The following is a 22,586-nucleotide window of genomic DNA, read 5'->3' as shown; positions in this document are numbered from 1 at the left end:
GGACCAGACAAACCTGGCATTGGTTGCCCGCATTGCCGTTCTGGTACGGTGCCGTACAACGAGCCAGGTCACACAGTGTAAACATCCGGTCTTTCACTAACATGGGGTGCTGGCGCCTCGAGCAGGAATCCCAAGGGGGTCAAGATAGGGAACAAGATATCGCCTGGTTGAACTTTTGGAATATATACACACTGACGCTGACTCATTGTTGTTGTTTTAAGTCTAAATACAAACATTCTTAGTGGAACAGAACGAAACTTATTGTTTGGGTAAAGTGCTGAGTAAAGTCCGAGTTGATGGCTCGAATCGAACCAGGACATCCTGATCAGGCGTCGGACGCCCTGTTCGCACCACTCTGATACGACAGCGAGCTTTAAATATAGATCTACACAAGGGACGTTGAAACAATGTTGCATAGATACATTCGTCAGGGCTCAGAGGATGAACCTAGTATGTGCGAAATGGCTCGAAGTCGGCTATGTCATTGAAAGAAATCAGAGTGGATGTTGACTGTCGACCATTGCCATGCACGCGAAGTGACGTCATGCACGCGGCGTGACAAGCAGCATGGCATCCCTAAGAGAGAGCGATGTTTCACACGTAATGCACGCGTAGAATGATCGGATCTCCGGGGACCAAACAACACAGTTTACATACAAAACAATTATGGATTTCTTAATGTATACTACTCAACATTTGATAGGGATACTAATAAATACCGAGATATTCCATACTATTAACATACACACACACATGTAACCAGTTGTGTATCATGGAACAACTCGGAATATCCCTATCAAAGGTTGAGCTCTATAGTTTCACTCAGCAGTAGTTATTTCAATGTTTGCACACACAAAAAACTACACAACTCCCAAGCGAATATATAGCCATGATTACGAAATTCTTGGCTATAGACAAGTGAGCAATTTGACAAACACACAAGATATCACTTCAAGTGGGACCCATGAGCTAACCATCACGCCTTCTCTGATTTGGCGTTTCTGATTCCATCGCAGCTCCCATCAAGATTTGCCTGTACAGTGTTCCGCTAGGTGGCGGCAGGTGTGGCACGTGCAGACAGTGAAGGTGAAGGACAGCTGTTATGGTATCCCCTCCTCTCAAAACGTGTAGAAGAAAGCCAAGCTGTGTCAGATGAGGTTAGGTTTGTTGGAAACAACTCCAATTTATGTCAGATAGGTGCTCATGGCAGAATAATGGCATGTAAGTAATCACAAAATTATCTTTTAAGACAATCCGTTGAAAATGTACGACTGAAAGTGCATCTCAAGATGTTTCAACTTATCTCTTAAAAAAGGAGTCGAAATGACGTTCTTACCGTGTATATATGTTTGAATTTAAAATGGTAGGATTTGTCTCTCCTGAACTACAAAGTAAATAGAAATTGAAGAGCACGATACTACAGTAAATTACGTTTATAACGAACACGCTTATAACGAACTGACCGATATAACGAACTTATTTTTTAGTCTCGGTCATTTGTTGTATATATGCTGTATATATGCTTTTAACGAACTACGGTTATTACGAACTGAAAATAAGTGTCCCTTTGAGTTCGTTATAACGGTAGTTTGCTGTACTTCAAATAGATATATAGATGATGTACAGGCGTTCGGGTAAGTACAATTATATTAAACCAGTCGAAGAATGTTGAATTAAAACTCCCCAAGCCGCAGTTCAAAACGTCCATCGACCAGTGTTGATATATTTGATATTAGTCACAGGTTGATATTCCAAGAAGAGCAGAGGATTAGTTTTCTAAAAAGCAATGTGATGCAATATCATTGTATCGATTGCTCCCGTGGAGCCGATTTTGGGTGATAAAATATATAGAGATTATTACACTCGCATGTGTGTCATACCGATTTTACGAAATGAGTGTCGATGATTTTATTAAATTTGTGATAGAATAGGTCCTCAGCAACCCTATGCTTGTCGTAAGAGGCGACTAACGGGATCGGGTGGTCAGGCTCGCTGACTTGGTTGATGCATGTCATTGAATCCCATTTGCGTGGATCTATGCTCATGATGTCAATCACTGGATTGTCTGGTGCAGACTTGATTATTTACAGACCGCCGTAATATAGCTGGAATATTGCTGAGAGCGGCTTTAAACAACAAACAAACAAACAAATATTGTATTTCTGAACGAGAGTGAGGGTAATACATGAATTCTTACACGAGTTTCGTAAAATCTGTGTGCCACACAAGCGACTGTAATGATTTCTTTATTACCAATTATTCCTTCATCCATTTAAGTGCCCCTTTAGAAAATGCACTGATAACGACCACCGTCTTAGAAAAACGTTATTGTCGAATGACGACAACAATCTTCAGCTATGACGTCCTTTCTAGTGTGACGTCAACATTGCCGTCCCGATGACGTAAACAATACACCGACGCGCATGCAATTTTTAAAATCAACTCGGTTAGTTCGAACCCTATGGGTAATAAAAGTAATTATTCTTCCTTTACATTTCACTTTAAACGATATTTTGTAATTTCCTAATAAAAAAAGTTTCTTTATTCTGCCTATGATGTACATGTGTCTAGATTGGATGTTAAACAGTTGCTTTGTGTTATGCTTTACGATGGTGTTCACGAAGCAGTTTAATCTCCTTATTTGTGCACTCGTGGAGATCCGGGGTAGAATAGGTCTTCAGCAACCCATGCTTGGCGTAAAAGCCGACTGTGCGTGTCCTAGTGTCCCCATTTCACTACGACCACGAATATTCGAATCACCCCGAATAGGATTTTTTTCATGTTCGTAGAAAATCTCAAGCATTTCTTGAAGTTGAAGTGGATCGATGCTCATGATGTCAATCACTGGATAGTCTGGTCCAGACTCGATAATGTACAGACCGCCGTCATATAGCTGGAATATTGCTGAGTGCGGCGTTAAACAACAAACTCACTCACACCTTATTTGTGAACATGCACCTGACGGTCGTGCGTTCTTTCACCTTCACCTCTGACCCTGATCTCAAGCTGACAGTTGTGGTAACACTGCTATTTATACCGAGGATAGTGCAAACACTCGGTCAGTTGTCACCGTGATGACGTGTTTACAAAGTCTGGTTTATGCAGCCGGCACTCCCGCAGCTCTGCAGGTTGATGTTGTGAAACGTCACCGACACCGATAAGGTCACCCCTGGTCGCTGCCCTACACATTCACACAGGATTCACACACGGTCGTATGCTTAATGCGGCGTTACCGAGCTTTCCCTAGCGCCGTGCCAGCAAGTTTGAATATGATCCCTAATTTCACGCTCTGTCTCTAATAACTCTACAAACCATCAGAGAAATCACTCCCCCCATTGCATGAAAAACATGGGATTTACTATTTTGAATAACAACTATAATTATGTCAAAACTGGAAACAGGAATCTAATCTTAACATCCCTTTTTAAGGAGTCCTTCGGACGCCTTTAACTCTTCAAGTGATAAATTTAGTGTTTGTCAAGAAGGGGTGTACCCCTCCGATCCCCAACGTAGGCCCCCACCGACACGTAGGGCAGACAGATATTCATTCAGCACACCGCTGTAGGACAGGCTTGTTATACATTGAATGCACCACGTGCAAGACAGGCTTTCAACACATTCAACATGGCCCATACATATTGACATGACCTTGTTTGTTTGTTTGTTTGTTTGTTGTTTAACGCCACACTCAGCAATATTCCAGCAATATGACGGCGGTCTGTAAAATGATTGACATCATGAGCATCGACCGACGCAAATGGGATCGATGGCATGTATCAACCAAGTCAGCGAGCCTGACCACCCGATCCCGATAGTCGCCTTTGACGACAATGACTTTGTGTTCATCTGTGTTTCTCCCCACACAAGCAAACGTTTAGTCGTAAATTACTCTGCTGCTTACTGCGATACATACTTAAAGTAAAAGTGCAAATATCTCCAAATCAAAATTATACTTAATTCCGAAACAAATATAATTCGGTGGAGACTTTCGCGTCTCCAGGGAGAAAAACTCCGAAAAACCAACAAGAAGTTAATAATGAATGTACCTTCACCAATATGTGGATCACAATTAGCCAATCGATCAGTTGATTTCATACTTTTTTGTAAAACGATCATGAATTCTCTCTGGCTATCATGTTAGTATAAAGAAATATCAACAGTTTTGAATCCTGCTTGAAGTAAAAGAATTCTTTTTTCGATAAACAACAGCGTGCAGCGCATACAGTCCAACACAACCCAAGAGGCTTGTTTTATCTGGACTAACACACATACATCACCGAGAACGCGGGACGATTTTACTGTCGCTTTCATTTCATTCAAACAAAGGGGCATAACTCTTAAATCCCTGTGAAATCACGTCGCCCAACCACGATTACTTCCCCTTGTGTCCACATGCATGCATATTTTCGTAGTCGATTATTAACTTTAGTACTGTAGATAAATATGACGTCAATTACTTCACATACAAGAATGCCAGATATTCAACTCAGCAGATACACGGCTTTGGATGGATTTTAATCATTTCTCATTACTATTTTGTCCTCTGTATTCACTTCGTGTTGTGGTATTCATCAGTACATTTTATGCGGCCATGCGGCCATCAGAATAATGGCAACGTCAGGTGTTGGAAACATGAACGACAGAGAAAAAGAAAACTGTGCCCTTTTACATTGAACATTTAGAGAATAACGTGTCACAGATCACGTGGTCCCGTCGGTGCACACTTGATACATTATCACGCTAACAGAATTCATGCGTAAATATACACAAAACACTTGTGTTATTGAAAACAACTTTGTCTCTGTCTGTCAACTGATTTGCATTCGTCGGCTCCCTGAATCCGCATTTTATAACAGTAGAAAGCACGAGTTATGATGGAGACTTCATACTGGTAGTCTGTCATAAAATACCTGAAACAAATATATCCAATGCAGCCCATGCAAGTCTATATTGTCTGCAAGTCTAGATAACTGCAGAGAGAATGAAGAAAGTCTCTGGGTTCCTTTTTATCAAATTTTATTACTATATTTAACGACTGTTTTCCTCTGTAAAATATGTTCATTTCAGAGACTGATTGTCAGTCTAACATACTGGATGAACTGTCTGTTTCACAGTCCGCACATGTATCTGTATGATACAGGTTCAGTTATGACTGAAATAATTTAGAAATTGCATTTACTAATTATTCCCCAGTCGAACACGTGCACGTGGCGAGTGTGAACGAAATTATGACGATTGCGATCAGTCAACTGACGACTAGACTAATCCCCGTTATCAAGGTATCTTATTTAAAAATATACTGTATATATACTGAATAAAAAATCAAAATGGAGCCTAGATCAATGCCTAATTTCTGAGCCAATCTAGACTTGCCAAATAATTGTAAACTGTGGATTGATTGTTGATAGTTGGGTTGATTTTTACATTTATTGTGAAGGGTTTGGGAGACAGACTAATTGATGACGTCCGACTGTGATTGGTTGTTTAATATTATCTCGACGGATAACTTGTGTTTGACGAACACAACGGTGGACAGCGACGCTACAACTGCATCGACTACGTTGTGATGTTGGAAGAGTTTGTCGGAATTTTGTCATGTGATGTCATAACATTGTGCTAGCGCTATCACAAAGCAATATTTGGCATCATAGTCTGTTATGGTACTATTGAAGTAACCCTGCATTTTGCGACGTGCTTCCGAGAACGTATTTTTATCAGTTTTTTTTTCTTATAGGTTACATAAAAATATCTGTCGGAAACAACCTAGTGTGTTTCAGGATAAAAACGATTTTTCTTAGGATCAGGCACGATCATAGGAATGTTTTTTCCGACTTTACCAACATGACAAGTGGAAGTTGCCATGAATGTTTGTATCCCCGAAGAAAAATTTGAGTCACCGAAGCCTTCGTTACCGGGTACAGGTAAAACCGGTACGAACATCACACCTTCGTGAAAAATGCAGACACCATTTTTTCCCAAGAAAATTTTGAAGCATTTCACTCGCTAAGCACATTCGTCACCTGTGTGTCACATTTTAGCAGATCTACATCAATTGCAGCATCGCCTGTAGGACAACAGGTGACAATCAGCTGACGCGTCTGGTCATCCATGTTTATGAACATTGAACAACCCCCAGCCGATGCTTTGAAATGGGTCTGTCACGATGACATCAGAGGCAGACAGCATCGATGCATTGTTTGTTTGTAGTTGAACGCCGCACTCAGCATATTTCAGATATATAACGGCGGACTGTAAATAATCGAGTCAGGATCAATCCAGTGACTGACATAATGTTCATCGATCTTCGTAATTTCGATACGATGACATGCATCAACCGAGTCGCCGGGCCTGACCACTCGATCCTGTTAGCAGCTTCCTACGACAAGTATGGTTGATGAAGATCAATTTTAACCCGGATCTTCACGGATTCGTCGGTGAGTCGATAGATACTCTGTGACTCACACAAGAGATGATGAGCGAATAAGCATATGTACCAATGAATCCCTAATACAAATTAAATTCAAACAATTCTTCAACTGCCTTTCTTATTTCAATGTTGACCTATAACCCTGCTCGGGCGGTGAGGTAGCCCAATGGGTAAAGTGTTCGCAGCGAACTGCGGACCTGGGTTCAATTCCCCACAAGAGTACACTGTGTGAAGCCCATTTCTCCCGCCGTGATATTGCTGTAATATTGCTAAAAGCGGCCTAAAACCATACTCACTCACTACCCTGTTCATACAGGGGTATATCTCGCCCCGCAAGGTGTTCGGGTGCAAAACGAAACTGCTGACAACGCACTTCGTCCACATCTCGAGACACTGATGATGTTTACAGTTCTATTGTACAGTCGAACAGAACATCATTTGTATCAAAGGTTAACAAGGCTGACGCGGAGTGCATGATCCTTCACAGTGTGTTTTCTTCGGGTAAACTCTTCAATACTTCAAACAGATTCACTTCATTTAACGTTCGTGTTGATATGTAATAACATCGACCTTTTTCAAGTTTTGACCGAGTATGGTTTTACGCCACTTTTGGCAATATTCCAGACATATTGGACACCTAAACCACAGCAGGCAAAGTTTTGAAATTCAAATACATTAAATGTGTTTTGTTTAGGGATCACGAAATATGTATCTTTTTAATTATTCCATTGTACCTTGAACGCAAAACCTGACATACCATTTTCACAGGGACAACTTTTTTCCTTAAGTTTTTTTTTTATTTTTCAAACATAATCTGCATTGATATTTTCAATATAATTGTGTAATGGCAACTTGAACAATTATAGTCATTGTTATTGAGTAATGGTTCTGACCCACACCGTCCAACCGACCTGATTTTACGTTACATTTACAGGAGGTATTTTTACCCATATTGGAGTGAGTGAGCGAGTGAGATGGGTTTAATGACGCTTTTAACATTATTCCAGTCATATCACGGCGTGTCAGCTTAATGTGAGAGGAAAGCCCGAAGTGATGCAAGTCTCAGACGTTTACCAATTCGGTGAAACCCACGAGCACGGGTATGGTGCTGACAAACCTAGAAACATAATAGGGGTGAACCGGGATTCGAACCCACAGTCATGGGTTTCTGGCGTGCCCAAGGGACGCAACTCTGCACAGCGAATCGCGGCGCCTTAGACGACTGGGCCACCCGTGCCACCTACCCATATTGGAAACATATATTAGTTGTATATAGAGTCTGAAACTGCGAATCGCGGCGCCTTAGACGACTGGGCCACCCGTGCCCCCTACCCATATTGGAAACATATATTAGTTGTATATAGAGTCTGAAACTGACAGTCTCTCGTATATTCTGCCTGTTCAATTTGTCACAGATAATGTAGCCTAAGGAATGACAAGTCTTAATCAAAGCATGAAAAGGTCAGACATGTGCCCTGGGTGTACCTTGAGTTCAGGACATGATGTATACGACAACATTTAACTATGATGCCCACATCACAAGGAGGTGGTGCACATGCGCAGATCAGTCCATACCCTGGGAGTAGGTTCAACACGCCCAGGACATAACGTACACAACTCAACACCAGTTGGAGATAGTTATGTTCATAATGGTGTCTAGAACTGAGGTTAAACCGACCTGACATTATACCTCGACCTGACACCGACGACTGGCCTATACATAACAAGAATGCTCTGAATTCGCCAAGCACGTGTCATTATTTGAGTCGTGTCTCGCGGGACGTTACATTGCCGTTACATTGTACAGGTGTAGTAAGTAGGCTGTACAAGGCGATATAGTTCTGGTGTTCTGGACATGAGACTATGAATGGCGCCATCTCGCGCACTGACAACGTGTTTGAGAAGCAGTGTCCCCTGTATTGATGGCTGCACGTGCCCTCAATAAGTTAGGATCCGTGTTATAATCCATGTTTGCCAATACTCCTAAATGGCTGATCTACCTCGGAGTGGGCGGGGGACCACTGTTCAGGGCCCTGTTCCACTAAGCTATCATAGTGCCTCGACAGCCGTAAGTCTATGTTAAAGTAAAGGAGTGACGACCGTCTCAGAGCTCCGACCGCTTTGTGGAACGGGGCCCTGGTGCGATGTTGTGTCGTAGGGAAACAGTGTCCTACTATAGCTGTATTTTGTGCCAGCAGATAAAAAAAGATAGAAAAGATATGCATGAGATATATACTTCTCAAAAGAAGTTAAGGATCACCTGATTCTTTCATATTACTATAGTTAATCTCTCATGTCATGACAGATTAACTTTACCATTATGAAAGAATCGGGTGATCCTTAACTTCTTTTTGAGTAGTATAGTCTAACCACGGACTTGTAAAGGTCCGTGGTCTAACTAACTAAGCGGGAGTTGGACCAAGTGTCTTGCTGCTCGACTTTTGCTGGACATATCGGGTACGATATGTCTGTTTGAAGTCTTTGATAGGCATTTAGAAGTTGGAAGAAAATGAATACATGACCCTTTTTAGGAAAAGCAGCTGCTGCTGTTCTTTGTCACGACGTTTCAGAGCTACTTCTTGCGCCTTCATCACCTCATCACCTTTTGCTGATGAAGGAGCAAGAAGCAGTAGCCCTGAAACGTCGTGACAATAGATATAAGGAGCTGCTGTTCATAAAAAAGTGCCATGTATAATAGGTCTGTTTGTCGTTAACGCCGCATCCAACTATATTCCAGCTATATGATATCGGCCTTAAATAATCGAGTCTGAACCAGACAAATTTGTTATTGATATTAAGATCAACGATCCAAGTCGGTGATCTATGAACCTGATCAACCGAATCACGAAGCTGCCTCTCACGATATGAACATAGGTTCTCGCGGCCTATTTGAAACCGAGGGGCGTCTGCGTTTATGTGGTTACATGATGATGGGGTCAAATATTGAGATGGTTGACTATCATCATTAAGGCAGCACGTAAACATATACCACCAACAGTCGCTGATTCCTTAACGTTTTGTTGCATCAAAGGCGAGCAGTAATGTAGCCCAATATCTGGGCCCCGTTCCACAAAGCGATCGTAGCGCTAAGATGATCGTAACTCCCATACTTTATCATAGGCTTACGACAGTCGTAGCGCTATGATCGCTTTGCGGAACGGGGCCCTGGTTTACATGTAACACCAGAATGACGATAGCCTTCCCGAGGTGGAGCATGCGCAGACCGATGACGTTGTCTCTGTGGTCAGGTCAAGACAGTTGTCAACTGCGGCAAATACACTTTCTGAGAGTAAACAAACTCATGTGAAACACGAGAATCCCCTGCAATTAGCACGACGAAGCTGATGGTTCACAAACATCCTCACTTGTTTTGGGATTGTCCGTAAAAGCCGTTAACAAGCAGTCACCTTGGTCTCTCCGTCCGACAGGGTGTGTGTGTGTGCGTGCGTGCGCGTGTGTGTATGTGTGTGTGCAAGCCTGTCTGTGTTTGAGGATGTGCGTGGGTGGGTGAGTGTGTCTATGTGTATGGCGAGTGTATCTAGGTTCAATGAGTGAGTTACAATTTAACGTCGCATCGGCATTGTTCCAGCCATAAAGCGACGAGGTCAAACTAAGGCGAGTGTCTTGGGGTATGGCGAGTGTGTCTACGTGTATGTCGTGGGTATATATAGGTGTATGGCGAGTGTATCCAGGTATTGACTCTGGAATCTAGGCGTATGGCGAGTGTGTCTTGGTGTATGGCGAGAGTGTCCAGATGTATGGCGAGTGTGTCTACGTGTATGTCGTGGGTATGTATAGGTGTATGGCGAGTGTATCCAAGTATTGACTCTGGAATCTAGGCGTATGGCGTGTGTGTCTTGGTGTATGGCGAGAGTGTCCAGATGTATGGCAAGTGTGTCTACGTGTATGTCGTGGGTATATATAAGTGTATGGCGAGTGTATCCAGGTATTGACTCTGGAAGCTAGGCGTATGGCGAGTGTGTCTACGTGTATGTCGTGGGTATATATAGGTGTATGGCGAGTGTATCCAGGTATTGACTCTGAAATCTAGGTGTATAGCGAGTGTGTCTTGGTGTATGGCGAGAGAGTCCAGATGAATGGCGAGTGTGTCTATGTGTATGGCGAGATAGTTCAGATGTATGGCGATTGTGTCTAACTCGGTCCTACATCTAGGCGTGTTGAATAAGTGAATAAATATACAACGCAGTATTTAACAGTGTTTCAGTTAATCACGGCGGGTCAGCTTTTTGGGTGGGGTCATTACATGAAAAACATGTAATTGTTTTACAGTGAATAACGCGGCAGCGGAGGGTTGAGTGTTTCCCTGGCCCCAAACCGCTAGAAGTACATTTCGTTTACGACTGAGCCTTGCCAGGTCCTTGCCCCCGAGCAGTGGAACCTCACCCTGGACCTCACCCTGGACCTCACCCTGGACCTCACCCTGGACGAGGAGTATTGGCAAACATGGATTATAAAACGGATCCTAACTAATTGAGGGCACGTGCAGCCATCAATACAGGGGACACTGCTACTCAGACACGTGGTCAGTGCGCGAGATGGCGCCATTCATAGTCCAAGTCCAGAACACCAGAACTATATCGCCTTGTACAGCCTACCTACTACACTTGTACAATGTAACGGCAATGTAACATCCCGCGAGACACGACTCAAATAATGACACGTGCTTGGCGAATTCAGAGCATTCTTGTTATGTATAGGCCAGTCGTCGGTGTCAGGTCGAGGTATAATGTCAGGTCGGTTTAACCTCAGTTCTAGACACCATTATGAACATAACTATCTCCAACTTGTGTTGAGTTGTGTACGTTATGTCCTGGGCGTGTTGAACTTACTCCCAGGGTATGGACTGATCTGCGCATGTGCACCACCTCCTTGTGATGTGGGCATCATAGTTAAATGTTGTCGTATACATCATGTCCTGAACTCAAGGTACACCCAGGGCACATGTCTGACCTTTCCATGCTTTGATTAAGACTTGTCATTCCTTAGGCTACATTATCTGTGACAAATTGAAAACGCAGACGATTGGGCATGTTTTATTTTTATACAGCGACCTGTATATGACCACTGCACGGGCACTGCCGTCATGGCCTGATGTTGCGATGTCAAAATAACCTTCGCTCAAATTGAGTTACTGGAATAACATCCCGTATTTCGTGTAAACACTATATCTTTTGAATGCGTCGGATGAGTTTGGGACCGACCTTTTGATATTCTGGAATTTTATCGAAAAATAATTGTCTCAGAAAATGTCTGAAAAGCATAATTTTGCACAATTCAGACTGTTGAAAATTTAAAAAGTGCCTGCCATAAACAAAATAATTGCTGCAAGATGTGTTAAAAGATATGTTTACATGTTCTTAGTTTTATGTGAAAATATATCTGGTATTGAAACGGTATCTGAACAAATATCTAGTCTCCATACAAAATCTGAGTGCAATTAAGTGATTGTCAAGAAACTTAGATCGTAGTTATATACATGGGATGACTGGAGAGGGGGATTTACCATTTTAACAAAGAGGGACAAATATGGTAGGAATATGACCCGCATGCATTCTATTGTTTAATATGATCGCTAGTGATGAAGAGATAATTCGCCCTGATAATGTATATTTTTCATTCCTACCACACCCGTGGAGATCTGGGGTAGAATAAGTCTTCAACAACCAATACTTGTCGTAAAAGCCGACTATGCTTGTCGATTTACCGGATCGGGTGGTCGGGCTCGCTGAGGTGGTTGATGCATGTCATCGTATCCCAATTGTGAAGATCGATGCTCATGATGTGAATTACTGGATAATCTGGTCCAGACTCGATTATTTACAGACCGCCGTCATACAGCTGGAATATTGTTGAGTGCGGAGTTAAACAACAAACAAACAATACCTCCCTTCCAAGCGACAATGACGTAAAGTGGGAAAAATTAAGAGTTGTGTCCCTTGAGTAATGGCGGCCTGAGCAAAGAAAAACAATATTCATCTCTGCTTGTAAATGGCAAGATGTTCTACGTGCAGATGTGTGTATTAACAGGTGCGTCAATCAGTCGTGGTCACCATGTGTCGTTGTTGTTGTTGTTGTTGCTAGTCGTCGTCCAACAGCAGCATCCTTGTCCAATACGACCAGACCGTGATATGACTGGACAAAAGTTCAAAGCTGCGTTAAACCAAACCCACTCATTCACTCAATAATCCGTCAGATCCCATGTTATGAACTTAATAATCATGACCAATCACATAGATTTCAGCAGCAGTGTGGACAACTACTAGTATTTGCCTAAAAAATATCTAGACCAGCACAATCACGAAAAGACAAAGCCCGTAATAAAAGCATCTGGTGGACGTTCACATGGTCTTAAAGTGTCAAGAGATATAGTCACGGAAAACCTATGTACGTGTAACATTATTTTTGAAAACGTAAAAAACGCCAATTCTATATCCACTGGATTGTGCACTCACTGTACTACTCCGATTCGTGTGTTTACTTAAACTAAGCATCGTGGTGATTCTGACAGGAAGTTATTGAATGTAAACACCTCGAATATAATCATGCCATGTACACACAGGAGAGTCGAGCACTGACTGGATCTATAGAGATCTCCTAAGATCACAGTCGGAGGTTTTTATGAATACCTTCCGAAAATTTAATTTAAGTGACCTACGAATGACTTAACATGAACGCTCAATGCGTCTTTTGTGGGCGATGGTGAAGGCATGGCGAGAGGACACCTCCTCCGCCTTTATATAAGATGGGGGATCTCGGATGGTTTGTTGCAGTAACCGAGATGATATTTACCTACCGCTAGGCTGATTCAGAGAAGAGCAGCCCCGTTACACAACTTGACTCGTGGGGCTCCTTTCAAGGGATGTGTGTGACAGGGGTGATACTTCGCGGAGAACAGACGCTAAGTTGTTCTCGTGTAATGAATAACAGAGCTATCACTTTGAGCAGAAAACAAGTTTCCGGGGTCGGGTTATCAAGTGCCCCCTGTGAAGCATTGTATTTGAAGTGGTTCCACATATTGGGGCACTCTTACATCACTTCCAAACAGATATGCGTATAAACATCACCATCTGTGACCAGATGAAGTAACGCATTGTTTAATAAAACAGCGACAAAATCCATTTCCATAATCATAAAAAATGTCTCCTAAAAGCAAAGCCCATTATTCGATTCCGACTATATCATGAGCACGTGTTCATGAATCACAATCAAATAGTGATGATACCAGCTGTTCGTGAGAAGGGGAGCGTATTCTTTGCCTCACCGGTGGCACCCGTCAAAACACATGCAAAGGCAAATCAATTATTCGCCTGAAACAACACATGTGGTACAAGTCAAAATAGGAAACTGCATCCACCATGTATAGCCCCATATGACTCCGTTGTATGTTTTGTCGGTCATACAACATAACTGCTTGACCGAGTGATTTCGTATTCACGTCTTCAGTGGTGATCCAGTTTAACTGATACTGCACTCTAAACACCAAGTTTGACACACTAACTACAACAACGGCAATAATCATGGCCCACATCCTGACCCCGGGGTCAACAAACACAGTAAGGTCTACACAAGATTCGGATGGAATGGAATTTTTTATTTGCTTCGTCAACTTTCGGTACCCGTGATTCATAAATGCTAGAAGTCGATGTGTTTTGGGGGTTTATTTGTTGTTAAATGTCGCACTCGGCAATATTCCAACTATATGATGGCGGTCTGTTAATAATCGAGTCTGGGCCGGACAATCCAATGATTGACATCATGAGCATCGATCTACGCAGCTGGGATACAATGACGTGTATCAACCAAGTCAGCGAGCCTGACCACCCGATACCGTTAGTCGCCTTTTACGACAAGCATGGGTTGCTGAAGGCCTATTCTAATCCTGATAATCTGGGGATGGGGAGTCAAAGTAGCAACTGAAAAATTGTACGACCCATCTGCACATCAACCTACAACAGAATGTTCCATTTGGCTGCCATGGAAACTAAATTGGATCTCCGATGGAATAAACCTAAGCAACCCTCAGAGGATCGTCCATACAACGGTCAAGGTCACACAGTCCGCGTATGTACATGTCAACCGTTATAATGCACTTGAAGAAGCCATGTAATAACAGTTATACCTAACACACCTAAATATATCTAGGTATAAATTGTCACATCCCTTCTACACACCGCCGTATTTAAACATCTAAATATAGCCATGAAGTGGGAGACTATTACATGAGAATGTGTGTCACGCCGATTACAATTACGTTATGCTAGTTTTACCATCACTTCCGAAGAGGACCGTAACAGTACCACCAAAACAATCACAAATTATGGACCGAGACGTCACAATTGACTACATCTTGGAGACTACAAGTACAACCAGACTAATAATGAATACAGATCATTCATTCATTCATCTGAGGACCGCCTCCGTGGTCTAATGGTAGAGCGTACGCCCGGAGAGCGGAAGGTCCGGGGTTCGATCCCCAGCCGCGTCATACCAAAAGACGTTAAAAGATGTTACTTGTTGTTACCCTGTCTGGCGCTCGGCATTAAGGGGCTAAAACAAGGACTGGTCGGCTCGGAGTCAGTATTCTGTGTCTGAGTGGGGTATTCATGTTAAGCTGCGGCATGGTATCTCAGTTTGCTAGCACTATAAATCGGCATCAGTCCGGACTAGTACATGCAGCCACACACACACATACACGTGCATGCACGTCGCTATATAAGTGCAATAATCTTGGACGCGACGTTAAACCCCATTTCACCTCACCTCACCATTCCTCTGAGGCTATACGTTTCTATCTGGTACCAGAATTTCTACATTGGCAAACGCCATATGCTTCTACATAACTTACGAAAGTGGCTCTTTCGAAAACTGAAGTTTCTGCTTCCAGACTTCCCATATGTTGCCCATCTATTCACTACTTGATACCGGTGCGAAAAAGGGGTATTCACAAATGTGAATATATGCACAATGGAATCTAAGTGTAAGATGTGTGAGCATGCATTGCATCTCGCGTATAACACTACACCGGTAACAACAGAAGCCCAGTATATGCACGTGAGTTTACGATTACGCAGTGACCAGGGCATGCGCCGATGTTACTACTGATCCGACACCGGAAGTATCCTAAACAAAAAATGTAAGGGGGCATGAATATTTTGGGGGATACTTATGTAGTGAAGACTGGATGCACAATTTCATAAAAATACACACACACACCCCCATAACCATGATCCCTAACTTGTTTCGGTTCAATATATTATATACAGATGACCCATTGGTGTGTGGCGTGTCAGCATCCAGAGAGTATCCAATAGAGTCTGTGACATTTACACAGCTTAACAATTCTAGGCGTGAGGGTTTTGAGACCTCACATTCCGACGTGCGTATCTTTGTCATAACAACACGGTGGCATATCCCAGACAGCATATGCCGACAAGCGTTCCTCATATCACATGCTATTCTAGGCGTTAAACACCACATTATTTCCCCATTGTGCGTCGGGCACCGTTGATCTCGGTGTGATGCCAGTATGCGACCACAAGCCATGAGTCACTCTATCCAATAGTGTGCAGTAATCAGTGTGGATGTAGGCACGTTATAACTGATGCAGCAGAATCACCATACACTAAAACCCCCGTAATGCCCAGCAACGCTTAACTCGAAGTCCTGTATATATCTATTCTACGCCCGCTATTCTAGTTATGATGTCGGGTGTGATATTCTTAGTTAGTAAGATTTTACGCCGCAGTATTTAAGCTTGATCAGAGGGATTCCATAAATGGACTTCCGTTCACATTATTTGTACCACTATTTTGACTTTTACGCTCATAGAACAGTTTCGGCAGATAATGGAGACTGATTATTCTCTGGCGTTGTTTTTAATATTTTGACACAGTTTCCATGTGGGAATCGAACCACATCTTAACGTGACCCATCGAAGTTTTGACTGCTGTGCTGCTACCCCGGCGACCCCGGGTGTATATAAAAGTTTTGACTTTGACACTATCATAAAGCACAACGACGATAAAGGGGGTCTCTCCTGCACGGTGTTGAGTCCATGTCCAGTCGAGACGTAGGCAACATTAATGTGTAAGATGTCCTGGTTGTGTTGCTGTCCTTCCCGACGGGTATTTATGTGATATTAATGTATTACTTTCTCTAGTCACAACATGACTGAAATACCTCCGGTGTGACTATGTTTTTATCTCACTCGGGATAAATGCCTTGTAATTTGTGTCTTGTGCGAGACTGAGACACAATCTCGGTAATCATTACGACTACGTAACAAAATTCCTGATAACGAACAAAATAAATTGTTTCATTGACATAAGTCAAATTTGCAAGGACTGCCAGTTGGCTCGCGTACAGTGCCTCTTTAAAATGTTCATAGACATCGACCTCTGCATCAAAGGGACTATGACAACTGGCCGTATAATCATCATTATTAAATGCTTCGAATACTATACAAAATGCATACCAGCTCAGATATATGTCATAATGTACTTACCGATATTGGTTGTGATCCAAAGACTAGTAAGCAGTATTCAGCAGCCCTGTACATCCACGACGAGGGTATGAGTTACGATACGCTCCTACACGTTGGGTGTTGGCCGATATAAAACATGGAAACTCCACATCAGGGTGCGGTGTGTGGAGACGACGGGGTCAGTTGAAATGTTACCCAATAACCTGATACTTGGGATGTGTCGGAGTCGCACATCTCACATACCAGCCACAGCTCCGCGCAGCGTCAGTTTAACCCCCTGTCTTGCCTGGCCAGAATGCCAATTCTGTTATCGTAAGATTCTAGATATTTAAAGACGATTTAGTTACTCTCCCAGAGGGGTAAACATGTATATGTCTAGACCTGACACAGGCTATTAGAGCTGAACCAGTTGAGATAATACTATTGTATTGTGCGCCAGTGTAGCAGAAGGCATAATGCGAGACGGTGATTTAATCTCAGCAACGACTCTCTTCTGACAACTTCAACACGTGCAACAAGGCTTTCGAATTCAATTTGAAATAGAATGTTAGCCTTCAATGTTTGTTTAAAACATATAGTTTCATTCCAAGTCCAAGTTTCGACAGATTTTATAATACCAAACAATCATAACAGAAACTTGAACGCCAGCTGAACAGCTGAAGCATTTTGATAAGAATCGAACAAAAAAACTTAGACATTTCTCTGCAAGTCTACAAATTAGTATTACATTATAATCTCTAGTAGTAGTAGAAGAAGTAGTAGTAGTAGTAGTAGTAGTAGTAGTAGTAGTAGTAGTTATTTATTTATTTATTTATTTATTTATTTGTTTGTTTGTTTGTTTGTTTGTTTGTTTGTTTGTTTGTTGTTGTTGTTGTTGTTAACTGGCTAGTGATGTGACTCCTACGTGAACCCTCTAGCCTTAAAGTACATTACATAAGTTATATCCCGCCTCCCTAGAACATGATGAGGGGGTATATCCTCTGACCGGCGTTAGCAGGGGTGACCTGGGTCAGCGTTACGTTGACAGGTGGAGCGGGGACGGGGTGCGACAAGCGTGGAGGCACTGGAGTGTGTGTCTTGGTGTTAGTTAGTCAGGCTGGGTACACGTCACGGCAGCATACGGCGACAGGGAACTTAGTCAGTGAAAACAGTAGAGACTGAATTTCATGATGGGTTCTATTTGTGAACCAAAGGTATTACCTACGTATGACCGTGAAACTGTTCGTCTACATCGTCATCAGTGTTGTGACTGTCCTCGAACACCTCTTGTGTACATGGCCGTCGACGACGTTTCTCACATCCATCAGTGTTGTTACTGTCGTATACACGGAACAATCGTTACGTACGTCGTCGTAGACGATGTTGTCTCACATGGATCAGTATGGTTACTGTTCTTGAACACCGTTTGCTTACATCTGCCGTCGACGATGTTGTCCCACATTCACCAGTGTTGTTACTGACCCGGAACGTCGTTTGCGTACATCTGCCGTCGACGATGTTGTCCCACACTCACCAGTGTTGTTACTGACCCGGAACGTCGTTTGCGTACATATGCCGTCGACGATGTTGTCCCACATTCACCAGTGTTGTTACTGACCCGGAACGTCGTTTGCGTACATATGCCGTCGACGATGTTGTCCCACATTCACCAGTGTTGTTACTGACCCGGAAGGTCGTTTGCGTACATCTGCCGTCGACGATGTTGTCCCACATTCACCAGTGTTGTTACTGACCCGGAACGTCGTTTGCGTACATCTGCCGTCGACGATGTTGTCCCACATTCACCAGTGTTGTTACTGACCCGGAACGTCGTTTGCGTACATCTGCCGTCGACGATGTTGTCCCACATTCACCAGTGTTGTTACTGACCCGGAACGTCGTTTGCGTACATATGCCGTCGACGATGTTGTCCCACATTCACCAGTGTTGTTACTGACCCGGAACGTCGTTTGCGTACATATGCCGTCGACGATGTTGTCCCACATTCACCAGTGTTGTTACTGACCCGGAACGTCGTTTGCGTACACATGCCGTCGACGATGTTGTTCCACATTCATCAGTGTTGTTACTGACCCGGAACGTCGTTTGCGTACATATGCCGTCGACGATGTTGTCCCACATTCACCAGTGTTGTTACTGTCATGGAACACCATTTACTTACGTGGACCGTCAACGACGTTGTCTCACGTGCACCAGTGTTGTTACTGACCCGGAACGCCGTTTGCGTACATATGCCTGTATATACCACACTGTATACGTATGTAGACCGCTGTTTCTTGATTTTCCTTGTTGCGTTCAATTTGGCTTGCGGTCTGTGTCACTGTTGTTCCTATTTATTTAGTTAATCGGTTAGATTTTAAAATGTCTAAACATTAAAAAACTGCTTCTTCTGGAACGCGCTAAAGTTGAGCAGGGTTGCGAAAGGGACATGCAAATTAGATATTTCTCTTTCACATAGCCTTCGGTAAATATACTCACCGACAAAAGAAACGCGAATACCATACATGTTGGTTAATTAATGACGAATTACTTATATTCAAGAGATAATAGATTGATTCGAAGCGCAAACGAACATTCTGGTATGTTGTGTGAAGCGACGCGTCACATGTGACGTCATAAACCCATGACTCGAGATGCACCAATTGTCTCGTACAGGATTAGCGTGTAAAGTTTGTTAATCACGTGCAGCATATCATGATAAGAATAAAGGCACTCTGTGGTAAAACTTAACTGTTAGTTTTGTCATTAAGTGGTACACATTGGAAACATCTCTTCTTAACGTACATACTTCTCCATATGTATCTGTGGACCCGTGAAGATCCGGGGTAGAATAGGATAGGTCTTCAGCGACCCATGCTTGCCGTAAAAGGCGACTATGCTTGTCGTAAAAGGCGACTAACGGGATCGGGTGGTCAGGCTCGCTGACTTGGTTGATGCATGTCATTGTATCCCAATTGCGTGGATAGATGCTCATGACATCAATCACTGGATTTTCTGGTCCAGACTCGATTATTTACAGACCGCCGTCATATAGCTAGAATATTGCTGAGAGCGGCGTTAAACAACAAATAAATAAATAAATAAATAATATGTATCTGTGGTTCGCGTTTCTTTTGAATGTGAGTATACATCCAGTTGCACTTCTCCACCATGCAGGTTAGCATCACCAGGTTGCGGATGACTAAACGCGTTGCTGATGCTGCATGTCCGGGGCTTAGTGACGGCGTAAACGAATGTTGAGGCAGTCGCGGTGGTCGGCATTAGGGGGATTTGCGCCACCACGTGACATTTCTCACCTTGCAGAGAAGGACGAACCTTTATGTGTGCAACATGCTGTCTCAATGGACGAGCGATGGTGATATAGGTGTGCTTGTGAGTAGTGTACTGTTTTGAATCAGGATAGGTCGCAGAAAGTGCACCGGCTTTGTTTCTACAGACCAACTGTACCAGAGAGAGGTGGAAAGATAGTGTGGTTTCTTGTCACACAACTAGTCCGGGTTCGATTCCATTCGCTTGAACTTAAAGTGTCCAGTGAGTGGTTATCATGTCTCCGTTTTAATATACATATTATTGTTTGTCTGTTTTTGTAGTTCCAACAATATATTGAATGTAACTATAACACATTGGATAATTGAGAATGGTCCTTGGCGTTTGCTTGTCACACGCCCTGCCTGCGTTCCATTCGCGTAACTTAAGGTCAGTTTAGTCAAATTTAATTTGTGTCCATCACTCGCTTGTTGATTGGGTTTAATGATTGATTGAGTGAGTGAGTGAGTATGGTTTTACGACGCTTTTAGCAATATTCAAAGAATATCACGACGGGGGACACCATGCAGAAATGGGCTTCACACATTGTACCAATGTCGGGAATCGAACCCGGGTCTTCGGCATGACGAGCAAACGATGTAACCACTAGGCTACCTGACTGCCCCAGGTTGCTTTTATCAAGTCTAGTAGTCAATACAGGAGTGAGTGGGTGAGGTTTTACGCTGCTTTCAATATTCCAGCCAAAGCACGACGGGAGACCCCAGAAATGGGTTTCACGTATTGTATATCCATATGAGGAATCAAACCCGGGCCTTCGGCGTGAAGAGCGAGCGCTTTAACCACTTGGCTACCCCACCGCCCCAGTTAATACAGGAAGGACAACTTCAATCAACAAAGGGTTTAGAATCGGCATTCACAAATGCCATCTTCCCAAAGCAAGGGAGTTAACTGACTGTAAACGTCCAGTGTTCATGGAAACTCGACTAACAAAGTCAGTTAACTCCCTTGCCTCGGGAAGATGCACAAATGTCGACGATGAAGTTGTGTTGGTTTGTGTGGCACATGGATGATTAAGAAAGCATTACGTCCCTGACACACACACAAGCATGGAGCTCATCCTTCATCCAAATATCTTGTGTTTTCAAACTCTATGCGATGAATCAAGAGTGTGAGAATGTGGTTTTACGCCGGTTTTTAGCGATATTCCAGCAAGCAGAAATGGGCTTCACACATGGTACCCATTTTGGGAATCACAGTCGAACACGGGCCTTCGGCATGACGAGCGAACGCTTTAACCACAAAGGCTACCCCACCGCTTCATGAATCCAAAGAAAGTCGTTTATGATTTGAAGGATGTTCTCATTAATTATATAATGTGTTTTTACGCCTTGGGCAAGAGGCTCTAGATAAATAAAACATTATTACTCTTATTATTATTTCAACAGTAACAGTCCGTAATGTTGGGTGTCCTGATAAATGACGAGGTTTCACCGTCCGGGCAGTCCCGTCCATGCTTGACCCCTAGCCTTCCAACAACATTAACATGACACATTTCACCCTTAATCTCTAACTGTTTAACTCGGTCTTGGCATTGCCGACATGGTTGACCTTCAGAGGTCAGAGGTCAGAGGTCAGACTGAATCCCGCTAAGCGTATACTAAGTGTCCACTATACCTACATAGAAACATGTCCACACATGCGCACCGTCCCTCGTCAGGTAATCCCCTGGAACACGCCCACCGTCATGTGTCATGTGTCATGGTCGTGCTACAGCTACAGCAACTTCCAACACCACTACTACCACTACAGCAACTTCGACCACATCACTGTTACTACTGCTGCTGCTACTACCACTAGCACTACTATTATTACTACTACTTCTACCACCACCACTACTACTACTATTACAATCATTAAGACTACTGCTGTTGCTACTGCTACTACAACTACCGCTACTACTACTACTACTACTACTACTGCTGCTGCTGCTGCTGCTGCTGTTGCTTCTCACAGTGACACTAGCGCTACTGCTTCTACCACCACTACTACTGCTGTTACCACCACGACTACTACTACTATTACAAGCATTATGACTACTGCTGTTGCTACTGCTACTACAACTACCGCTACTACTACTACTACTGCTACTTCTACTACTACTACTGCTGCTCTTACCACTAACAGTACTGCTTCTACAACCACTACTACAACTACCACTACAATCACTATTACTGCTGCTATTACTACAACAACTACTGCTACTACAACTAACGCCACCATTACTACGACTACAGCTACTACTACTACTACTACTACAACAACTACTGCTACTACAACTACCGCCACTACTACTACGACTACAGCTACTACTACTACAACAACTACTGC

At 43.1% G+C, this 22,586-nt stretch overlaps 1 protein-coding gene across 2 annotated transcripts in view; it reads right to left on the bottom strand.

Moving 5' to 3' along the window:
* The window catches only part of LOC139446700 (filamin-A-like), a 171,354-nt gene that overhangs the window by 147,125 nt on the left and 1,643 nt on the right, over nt 1-22,586 (bottom strand). The window contains exon 1 of one of the 2 annotated variants that reach the window (XM_071227978.1): nt 16,953-16,972. The exons of the other annotated variant lie outside the window; for it this stretch is intronic. The gene's annotated coding sequence lies outside the window, so the exon portion shown is untranslated. Of the gene's footprint in view, nt 1-16,952; nt 16,973-22,586 lie in introns of those variants that run through there. 2 annotated transcript variants of the gene reach the window in all.

Source organism: Haliotis cracherodii, unplaced genomic scaffold, assembly GCF_022045235.1.
Source record: "Haliotis cracherodii isolate W230 unplaced genomic scaffold, xgHalCrac1.p SCAF_6, whole genome shotgun sequence".
NCBI lineage: Eukaryota > Metazoa > Mollusca > Gastropoda > Lepetellida > Haliotidae > Haliotis > Haliotis cracherodii.
Note: the sequence above shows the minus strand (reverse complement) of the source record. Positions and strands in the feature narration are given on the sequence as shown.